At 44.7% G+C, this 9,192-nt stretch overlaps 1 long non-coding RNA gene across 1 annotated transcript in view; it reads right to left on the bottom strand.

Annotated features, from left to right (window-relative positions):
- LOC114065421 overlaps positions 1-3,304 on the bottom strand; it is a 6,354-nt gene extending 3,050 nt beyond the window's left edge. Inside the window, exon 1 of the long non-coding RNA XR_003572959.1 lies at positions 3,193-3,304. This is a non-coding gene — a long non-coding RNA (uncharacterized LOC114065421). The remainder of the gene's footprint in view (positions 1-3,192) is intronic.
- Between the last annotated feature and the right edge of the window lie 5,888 nt (positions 3,305-9,192).

Raw genomic sequence — 9,192 nt, 5'->3', positions numbered from 1 at the left:
TCACTGCTCTTCCACACCACTGCTCCGAGCTGCACACCAGCAAAACCACCCACTCACAGTGTGTGTGTGTGCTCTGCCCACGTGCTGCTGGGGCTGATGAGTACAGTTCCCTCTGTTCTGTCACACTCAGCTCCCAGCACCAAACAGCTCAACTGGAGATGTGGATAAAGGATCTGAGTATCCAAAGAACCCTTACATTCCTGAGATACTCATGTATGAGCCATGTTCTTCTTCCAGTCCTCCTTACGTCCATCCAAATTCAACAATCCTATGAATCCCAGAGAAGGAGAAGTCTAATCTTTCCTCAGAACAAGCCCCAAATCACCAACATCATTAAAGACTGTACATGTAAAAGGAAGACTCTTGTCAGACATTAGGCAAATGAATTCTCTTCCTCTCTTGCCTTCCCTCCCTCCACTGAAGGCTGGATGGTGTGTCTGCTGCCCAAGTATCATAACCTGCTATCACAAAGCAAGCACAGTAGGGAAAGAAAAAGGAAGGTCAAAATATGTAATTGTGGATTTGTCTAGAGGAAAGTAATGGAAATGGATTAAAGCAAGTGAAGCAAAATTCACACACTAACTTGCAGGTAAATGCTCCAATACTAAACTGAAGTAAACCCAAACTAAAGTAAAATTCTGTGTGCAACAGCAGGAGCTGAGTCATTCAACCTCAAAATGGTTTGAGACAAAACACACAGCAATGCTCCAAACACCTCCACTTCACGCAGGAGTTCCTGCAGATCCTTCTGCTCAGTTCCCACAACAGACTTCCTCATATTCCTGAGGATGCCCTTCCCAAGATCCAGAGATGTGACACACCTCTGGCCACAGCTGTGTCAGATGGTAACACCCTCTTTTAAGTCTTAAAACACTCATCTGGTCATGGAAATGCACAAAATTAAGTAGGTAAGAATTTATTTCAAGCAGGTTCCTGCCATCAGAATGAATATTCAACAGGTAGGAAGCCCTTCAGCTGCCACAAAGAAGCTGGGTGGGGAAATAAAGAGGAAAAAAAAGAAAACTCATTTGGAAAGTCTAGTTGTTAGAAAATTCATTGAATGTAATTTAGTGATTAAAAAAATGACTATATATAACCAACCCTGCAAGTGATGATTCCATTATAACGGTGACATAAAAGTTTTATAGGCAGCTTTGGCTGTCAGAAGAGTTCCTACATTATTAAATCAATGTTCAGCAGATAAAGTAACACTTCTATCTATAAGGAAAGCTTTGTCCAGTTTAATTTTTAAACTAGTTCAGAGTACAGCTCTCGCTGTATTTCTTTCCCAGATCTCACCTCCAATGCAGGACTACTGTGTACAAATGATCTTGCCCTCAACCCAAAATTATTGTTCCACAAAGATTAAGCCTGTCTCTGCATAAGCTTCCAAAGCATTACAGCTTCTGTTTCCCAAAAAGAATGTGTCCCAAAGTCAAGTCGTGAATTTAGAAGATGAAACAAAACCAGAGAAACTCTGCTTCCGTGATTTAAAAATATGCAAAACTAACAATCCTCACTCTGCTGATTTTTACACATTTTAACAAATCAAAGAACCATAAAAAGTGAACTGCTTCTGCCTGAAATTCCCAGCAAATACAAGACCTTGCACCAACGTGAGCTGTGGTTAATCCCTCATGAGAAAAAGGACCTTCCAGCCAGCACCCTGTTTGCCCAGAAAATGAGTTTCAGAGGCTGAAGAAAATGCATTTTTATTTTTTACGTTCTCTTTTCTCCCCACATTCAAAGAAGCTTTTTCTTTTGCTATATGACCTTTACAGGCAGCAGGGCAGGGATTGTTTTACATGTATACACAGCATTCAATACAACTGACCTGATTCAGTCAAGATTATAGTAAAAAACGTGATGCAAGGTATCACAGGCGAAATATGTCCATTTTCTTCAGGGAAAAAAAAAAAACTAGAAGACAACTCACTATTACGGTTCATCTTCTCAGGAGAAAGGAAAAGAGAAAAATCTGGCTTTGATGATTTTCCCTCCTGAGGCAACTGGGGACACCAGAGGAGTCATATTGGCATTTCCCAACAAAAGACAGTGGTGGTCTAATTTACTGCAGAGGAGCACAGAGCCAAGGCTGGCTGTGCTCCGGGCACAGGGCTGCTGATCACTCATCCAACCCTCAAAGGGTGACAAATCTGCGGATTTCCACTTGAAAAGGAAACAAACTGTTCTGAGGAGCAACTGCTAAGTGATAGGTGTGGGAATACTTTGATTTCTGCAGGTGAGAAAAAGAGAAATCAAGCATTGTCAGAGTGAAATAACCTGGTGGCTCACCAGCAAACCAAGGGGCTGGGATACCTTTGCCTGAGGGGGGCTGAAGGAGACAGGGGCCTCTCCTGTCTGCCCAGGAGAGGCAAATTCAGCCAAAAGGGATGTGTGGAAAGCATCCCAAACTCCTAGGGTCACAGAGGAGCCAAATGTCCATTTGCTTCCTGCTTTGTGTGCCAAGCTGAACAGTTCGCTTAGAATGCTTCGATACTTTTTTAGTTTGCTGCCTTATCAACACAGCCCTCTCCTTTGGACTGTCACACATGACCTTCTCAAGGGAACCTGCACTTCTGACTGCAAACTGGCTCTTCAGTTCTGCTAAGGAGCCCGCGGGGATCTACACTGCGTTCCTACTCTGAGTGATCCAAAACCCAAGGGCGCTTGCTGTTCGCAGCATGGATTTGGGGAGGGCCTCATGATGAGTCAGTGATGCACTTAAAGTAGGTAAAACCTCCTTCCCATTGCCATGGGAAGACAAAATGAGGTGCACAGTCAGCAGCTACCAGTGCTCTCCTCCAACATGGAGCTGAGGCCGTGGGGACCAGGGGACCAACAATCTGCGTGTGCACAGAGGGGCAGAGGGCACTCAGCCAGCTCCTGCAGTGAGCAGGGGGACGGTCCAGGAGATGCTTTACCAATTTAATGCTTTCCTTTGGGTGATATTCACAATGTGCATGGCATGCTTGGTCACCCCCAGTGAGCTAGATTTAATTTCATGAAATTATTTCTCATTTTAATTGAATGTAGCAGCGTATGATCAATAAAGGGAAGCGTTATCTTAACCGCTGATCACTAATTCATAGAGACACCAGGCTTCTCCCAGTAACACTGATGGGCTGGCTTGCCTGAGTGGTTTTAATGTATGCTAAAAAATGGAAATTGAACAAAGCTTTTTCTCCATACCTTGCAATAAGCTGTTAGCTGACTTCCCTTCGTGTCACTGCACCGCTCTACATCCAGATCCATTTGGAGATTGTGCCGCTGTGTAAGAAGTTTCCACAGAAAACACAGGATAAAAGGTGTGATACAACACTGCCTGGATCCACATTAGAGCTTCATCCAGGAGTCTCTGTGTTTGATTCAGAAACCAAAGTCTGATAAGATCTAGGGACCTCAATATGAAGTTGTCACTGTAGGAGGCAGCAAACGCAGTTACAGATAATTGTGATGAAATCGAAAGGCTCGGGAGGCGCAGATGCCAAGCACAGTTCACCTCTGCCAGGTCACCTAAAAAAAAACATCAAATAAAGAGTGACTTTATGCCAACTTTATACCCAGTACAGCACAATGTGATTAACACAAATCTTGTCAGAAGACATACTGTCAGCAACTTTGAATAACCCCGCAGAAATATGACAATGCACCCATCCTTCATCTGCACAAAGTTCATATTTTTGAGTGAACAACCATTAGACAAATACAGTAACAACAGCAGAACTGTAGTTTCAGAAGAGCAAAACAAGGTTCCGATTACTAACTCTACTAGACAGGGATTACCAGGCACAAGACATGGAAGACACAGGACGCTGTGAAACTGCACAGCGATGCCTAAGGTAGCTGCTAACCAGCTCCTTATCCACGGTAGCTGCTAACCAGCTCCTTATCCACGGTAGCTGCTAACCAGCTCCTTATCCACGGTAGCTGCTAACCAGCTCCTTATCCACGGTAGCTGCTAACCAGCTCCTTATCCACGGTAGCTGCTAACCAGCTCCTTATCCACGGTAGCTGCTAACCAGCTCCTTATCCATGGTAGCTGCTAACCAGCTCCCTCCACCTCCTCAGTGCAACCCCACTGAGGCCGATGACACACAGAGCTCGGTCCTGCCCAGAGCTCCAACTGACAGTCAGTCCTGGCAAGCCTGGCACACACTGAACCTTGCATTCACCGAGACTGGATTTAATGTGCACCACTCTCATAGATCAGGTAAATGTATTTTCTCTCAGACATCCTCCCTTAGGGGCTCTGCATCTTGTGTGTGGTTCAGAGGAAGTTTCCTGAATATATTTGAGAAATATTGATTAGAAGAGTATTTACAAATACAGGGCCAAAGCCAGCTCAAAACAAAGCCACAAGTTTTCAGTGAGCACTGGATTTAGCTTGGCAACAATAATATTTCCTATCCCTTTTTCCTCATTTGGTATAAATTTCAATTCATGGCTGTATACTGTAAATGGAAAGATTTGGAATTAAGAAGATGAAATAAAATACCATCTTTTAAATATGCAATACTGAGTTTATAGCTCTTTTCCCTCTGGCATCTTGTCAGCATAAAATGGAAAGGCTCAGGAAATCTAAATGAGAAAAGCCCCACTCCCATACTTTATCAGTGAAGAATTTCCATGGCAATACTGCTTTGAAGCTAAATGCTTTTATTTATAGATGAAGCAGTTCTCATAGTTCATTTGCATTTTCTCCAGATTACCATAACCATACATGATCAGTCGTTAAGATCTACAGATATTATCTGTGCAGCGCCAGCAATTCACTTAAATATTTGAAATATGGAATGATAAATAAATAAAGTGCTCACGCAACTTGCCATACTCTCAGCAGACTGCAGGGGAAAGCAGGGGAATGAACACAATGAACTCCCTGAGTAGAAATATTTAATGACAATGCTGAGAGCAGAAGGAATGGGGAGCAAACGGAGGCCACGGGTGTGGGAGCACCAGGAGGAACAGTGGGAGGAGGAGTAGAAGGATGGCAGGTGCTGACAGCAGGTCACGATCCAGCAACTCCCAGATAAGAAAAATAAAGGATACTGAAAGAGAGAGTAAACCCATGAGGAGATTGTGGTGGGAAGACAGAGTAGGGGAAGAGCCAAGTCAACACCTAGATAAAAAAAAGTAAATCCTAACCATGGAGAGAAGTGGGACACAACAGACAACAGGATCACAACTACTGTGAGCTCCTGAAGAGTACAAACCAGGCACATTCAAAACCAGCACATACTTCAACAAGTTTGGAAGGTTACAGGATAAATAACAAGGGCTAGAGAGCCAGCATGGCTTGTTGTCTTTGTCTCCAGAAATCCTGGCCAGGCCACGCAGGAAACATGCCTTGGTGCCTGGATGCTGGGCCTGCCTGCTTGGACTCATTCATTTTGGTGCTTATGAGAGTGGGAGGGAAGAAACATTTGATCTTCCCCCGTTTTTAATTATCACATTATTGTAACATTAATCGCTACACCTTGACTTAGAGAACTATAAAAAGTAGTTCCAGGTTTTGTCTTCAACCTTGATGTAAGGGAAGGTGGAAAAGAAGGAAGAACCTTATACAAGAAATCATTCCCTTTGAAAACAAAAGCAATAAAGATGGGGAAATCTAGAAAGAAATAAGCTTTTTGGTATTTATTTCCCGGCAGAACCACTGTCAGTTGCTCCAGCAGAGGCAGAGAACATGTCATGCTTTATTTCAGAAACCTGTGATTTAGTTCAGATATTTGAGTGTTGCCTGCAGCTTCGCAGGAAAGTTCTTTGCTCGTACTCCTAATAAATATTCACACATAGTTAATCTCCCAACAAGATAACTCTGTCACTGAAGCCCACAAATGGGCACTTTTATTTTCAAGAACATTATGCCCAAAAAACTGGAGAAGGCTCAAGAGCCAGAGGCCTCAGCCTCCATGGAGCTGGGAAGCGCAGCATACTCTGGCCTTGGTTTCACCACAGTCAGGACTTCAAACTGCAGCAGCCAGAATGGACAGGCAATTGTCCCCAGGAATATATACCCCAAACAGGAATGCCAGTAAGGACACAGCTATTCCATCTGAGGTACAAATGCAGGGGCAGGAAAGGTCACTCCCCTTGACTTCGATCAGTGACTCTCCCACTGGTATTACACGTCAGAAGAGGGACCTTTCACTGCGACCCTTGATGGACACAACAAACACAAGCACCTTTCCTACAGCATAGGGGGCTATTCAGGGTGTTGACAGCTACTCTGGTCACTGCAGTTCCAAAAATGTCCAAGAACCAAGAGCTGCTTTCAGTTTTATCGAAGAGCCACCAGCACATATATCTGAAGATTAAGGGAAAATCATCTACTGCAGGATTCTTGCAATAATTTAATGCACACCACAGGGCCATCCAAAAATCTCACGAAAACAACACATACTCTTTAGCTCCAGTAACCATATTACTGGAAATAGATTTTGCACAATCCTCCTTCAAATAGCCATTTAAACCCCAGGCTTAAAGGAGATTATGCTGTTTGCTGATTTAAGCTGAAAGGGAAGCTTGTTCCAGTCATCTGGGGGCTCCAGAGGCAAGAGCTCATCTGCCAAATTCCCTCTTTATCCGAGTACAATGTACAGCATCTAAATTGCGATGATAATCTTGAAGCAAAATGACTTTGCTTTCAAAGATAATGTTTAAGTCAGTTTCTGAAGCTTTCCTGGCTTTTCAAGGGATTGTTTCAACTTTGGTCTAATGGTGATATATGTTGCCTGATCTGCTTGATCTATGAAAGGTGATTTTCTTCAATATCAGCACAGATAACCCTTCTGGAAACCCTCACCTTGTACCCAAAACACAGAGGCCAGTCAGCTTCTTGCAGGTGCAGGCTGCAGGGAAGGGGAACATTGAAAGCACAGTCTAATAATGGGCTGTCATGGGACATGAACCCAGCATTTATCTCCAGCTCTGCTGCCCACTCCTCACACTTCCCTGCCCACATGCAGCATCTCTGCTTGCAAAGAAGTGGGCTGGGCCCAGCCACGGCTGCTCCCCTGGGATGGACCCCACCTGCAGTGCTGCAGCCAGCTCTGGGGTCCCAGCACAGGAAGGACACGGACCTGCTGGAGCGAGTCCAGAGGAGGCCACCAAGATGATCAGAGGGATGGAGCACTTCCCCTGGGAGCAAACACTGAGACAATTGGCATCGTTCAGCTTGGAGAAGAGAAGGCTCTGGGGTGACCTAATTGCAGCCTTCCAGGGCCTGAGGAGACCTACTAGAAAGAGGGAGAACTGTTTACAGGGGAAAGTAGTGACAGGACAAGGGGGAATGGCTTCAAATTGAAAGAGAGCATGTTTAGGCTAGATATGAGGAAAAGATTCTTTAGAGGGTGGTGAGGCCCTGGCACAGGTTGCCCAGAGAAGCTGTGACTGCCCCATCCCTGGCAGTGTTCAAGGCTGGGTTGGATGGGGCTTGGTCTAGTGGAAGGACTAGAACAAGATGATCTTAAAGGTCCCTTCCCATTCTGTGATTCTCTGATTTTGGCACTTATTCAGCCCTTGTGGTGCAGTTGCTGCCGTTTGCTCCAGAGAAGCTGAGAAGACAGCCGTGTTCCCATGCAGCAGCAGTGGCCAAGGCACCTGGAGCCGCCCTGGTCATCCCTCTACAAGCACCAGCTGATGGCACAGGCCACAGAACCCACTCTCTGCATCACACACTATTCATTAGGGAGGCCAAACCTTTTGTCTCCAGGCAAATTAAGGTACATGCTGTGGAGTATGGCAGAGTCCAGGCCTCATGCAGGTTCTCCTCTTGTTATTGTCACAGGAAGGAAATGTGACAAACCCCATATTAATCTCCAGGGCTGATGGACACCAAGCGCTGTTCAGACAGATGAAAGTAGGAACTACAGCCTGTGTTGTCCCTCACACCACTTCTTTGCAAACTCCTCTGTTATTTTTGCTATTTTGCAGAGTGAAAACGAAAAAGCAAAGGACGGATCATGTGGTGAATATGAACATGCTCACTGCTCCCAGTACTTCCCACAACATATACTGTTCAGACACTGCCTTAGCAACTGGGGTCTCCAGTGACACACATCATTTTTCTTCCTGTTATCACAGTTGGGATACTTTCCTTTCCAGACTCTAACCTTTATTTTCCACGATTATTAACACTTGCTGAAAAGGCAACAAGAATGTATAATACACTACAATGAGAATTTAAAAGGCAATGCAGTGGAAAACCGTTAATGGTTAAATGCATCATTATGTCCAGCAATATTACACAATTAACAAATTTAATCACTTACACCCTAACACTGCAAACTTCCATTAAATGTGTAATTTCATATATGAAATAATTATTCATTTATCAATAGGATATGACTCTACTTCAGTACAAAAGTAAAAAACACAATTAGATTCAGCAGGGCAGAACGAATCTCTGGTGGTACGAGGGGCTGGGGCTGTGTGTGCAGCGCTTCCGTCAGGCCTCGCGCTCAGACTTGTAATTCTCACAGGGCAATGCCTCTAAATATCTCAGGTCATTAGCAAAATTACATAGCTAATGAAGGGCAAATTAATGGAGCTCTGGAACATTTTATAAGCCTGTAAGAACAGCTACTTGTTATACATCACCAAGAAATAATTGCAGCAGAGTCAATCTCGTGAACTCATTAAGTTTTAACAATACAAACTGGGCAAGCTATTCCCCAAGGAGAGTCTGCTCTGAGTGTGTGGCTGATACGTCCCCAGGCTCTGAAGGTGATCCTAGGGGGAGTTAGGAAGATGAGACCTCAGGAGTGCAATACAGGCCAGCTTTGGGTGACAGTCCCCACCATTCAGGGCAGGGAATTGGAGGAACCCAAGCTGCCTGCGTTAGGGCAAAGCTCATCTGGAGCATGTCAAGGGACTGCACACAAATGCTGAGCTCTCAAGAAATCCATCATATTCCTACTGAGAATGGGCAGGAGAAACTGTGGGAGGCTGAGGCAGGAGAAAGAACCGGAGATACTTGTGAGGCTTTGACACATTTCTCCCCACCAGTTGAGTGCTGGCAGAGCTATGACAGCAAAGTCCAGGGCACACAGCCCATCCTGCAGGAAACTCAGCCATGGTGCACTCTGAGAGCAGGTAAATCCTGAGTCACAGACACTCAGAACCAGCACTGCATGTGCCAGCAATAAGGAGCTTGGGGAGAAGGAGTAGCACATCCTAAAACAAATT

Source organism: Empidonax traillii, unplaced genomic scaffold (assembly GCF_003031625.1).
Source record: "Empidonax traillii isolate 1590-97213 ecotype Southwest subspecies unplaced genomic scaffold, ASM303162v1 scaffold657:size717538, whole genome shotgun sequence".
NCBI classification, from domain to species: domain Eukaryota; kingdom Metazoa; phylum Chordata; class Aves; order Passeriformes; family Tyrannidae; genus Empidonax; species Empidonax traillii.
This window is presented reverse-complemented; position numbering and strand designations above follow the sequence as displayed.